This window comes from Pteropus vampyrus, unplaced genomic scaffold, assembly GCF_000151845.1.
Source record: "Pteropus vampyrus isolate Shadow unplaced genomic scaffold, Pvam_2.0 Scaffold567, whole genome shotgun sequence".
Classification (NCBI taxonomy): domain Eukaryota; kingdom Metazoa; phylum Chordata; class Mammalia; order Chiroptera; family Pteropodidae; genus Pteropus; species Pteropus vampyrus.
Window position 1 is genome coordinate 237,342 of NW_011889348.1, and position 2,118 is coordinate 239,459.

The window sequence follows — 2,118 nt, forward strand, 5'->3', positions numbered from 1 at the left end:
TGAGTGCCAGGCTCGCTCTCCAGAACAGTGCCCCAGCCGCCTCTGGCAAAGCCCATCCATCCAGCGGAAGCAGGAGTTGGAGCAGGAATTGTGACAGGCAGACCGGAAGCTGAGTCAGAGTGGGAACCCCAAGTGGGCGCACCCCCCAGCCCCTCACCGGGGGGAGGCTGGAAAGACCCTGGAGCTCCCGGCCACTCCCAGTCACCGCGGAGGCTTCCTGACCCGCGGCGGGAGGGCCTGGCAGGGGCGGTGGGCGGCTCCCTCTTCCTGCGATCCTGAGTGGCCACGGCGGGAATTCTGGCCCATTTCCCTGGGCGGCACTTTTTTAGTGACATCTTTCGGAAGGATGGTGACATCTAGCGCTTGTATGCGTATTTGCTAGCAGAAGCCAGAACGAACCCCAGACTGGCTGGGCGTGGGGGGGGGAAGCACCCGACGCATCCAGCTTTGCCGCCAACTCGCTTCCCTTCGAGAGGAGAACTTTGCCTCAGCCACCGTGTCCCCGAGAAGCCTTGCATTACATGAGCCCTTCCAGCAGAGGGCGCAAGTGAGCAGAAGCAGCTGTCTGTTTTTTAAGTTAAAAAGGTAAAAAAGTAAAACCATTTTTATGTTGATAACGTTTATTAGAGACACTTTTTAATTTGGAGCCATAAAATACCAGCTAGAGAGCAGTCCCCAGTTAATTCTATGTCATTCATTGTCCAGTTGGGGTCTATCCAGTCCATACACCAGGCGGAAGGCTCCAGAAGCCCCCAGAGGGAGAGGGAACAGGGCCGAACGGAAAGCGAACATGTCGGAGGCCAGGGCTGTGAAGCGAAGGAGGCAGAGCTGAGTTTTCTGCCGCATGCGCGCTGCCGGCGACGGCTTTTAAGACAGCAAAATCCAACTCAGAAACGTGGTGTGACCAGGTGGAAAATGGACAGAGGGTGCGGATAAGAGGCCGATGTTCCCAGAAGCCTCGTCCAGTGGCTCGTAGGTGGCCGTCACCTTGTGCTCGCATGGAGGGAGGGAGCGGAGAGACAGGGGACTCTCTGTGCCTCTCCCTACGAGGGCACTAAAACCCGCAGCCCAGCCCCGTCCCTTATCCCGTCTGCAGTGGGTTGAATTGTGTCCCCCGAAAGATATGTCCACATCGTAACTCCCAGAGCCCAAGAATGTGGTCTTCCTTGGAACTAAGGGTCTTTGCGGATGCAGTCGGTTAAGGGTGTTGAGATGAGAGTGTCCTGGGTTTCGGGTGGCCCTGAGTCCAACGACTGGTGTCCCCATCAGAGCCGTGGGGGGCGTGGAGGGAGAGGCCCATGACCAGGGAGGCAGAGACGGGAGCGGCACGTCTGCAAGCCCAGGAACGGGCATCGGCAAGCACTGAGCGAGGCTTCCAGAAGGAGCTTCCAGAAGGACCCCCTACCCCAGGCAGCACCTTGAGTTTGGACCTCTGGCTTTCGGAATGAGAAGGATAAACTCCTTTGCTTTAAGCTCCCCAGTTTCTGGTGATTTCTTATGGCAGCCCCCGGAAACCAACACACGAGCTTCAGGGTGAAAGTTTTAATTTCAGACGTGAGGCCACGTTTGCAGAATCTCCCAGTGGGCTCCAAAGCCCACGTGGGGGGTGGGCCGGGCAGTCACTTTGGCAGGAGGCTGCATCCTGCCACCTTCTCTCAGCTCTGGACACCGGCCTGCCCTGCCGGCTCCCTGTCCCTTGTCTCGCTCTGTATGTGACATACCCCCCCACACTGAGGGGACAGAACATCTCGGTGCTTCTAAACAATGATTTCCAAATCAGATCACTTTGGAAAGCGGTCAGGTTTTGAGTTAGGGCCCTGGGAGTTCATCTTTGCCTCCAGAGGCCCTGTGGGACCTGCAAAGCACCCGCCACAAATGACATGTAGCACTTGGCTTTGCGTGGAGATCACTGTCTTGCAGAAGAGGGGTTCACCCAGCCTCCCCAGCTCTGGGCGACAGGAAGCTCGTTTCTCTGACTGGGCTGAGCCCGGGGCTCACGCCAGCCCGGCCTGGAGGACCTGGACTACGCATAAAGGCCCCTCTGCGCTTCCCTGCTCCAGGCGCTTTCTTCACAAAGCTGGTGGACGTGGGTGCTGCGTCTGTGAAGCTGGAGATCTG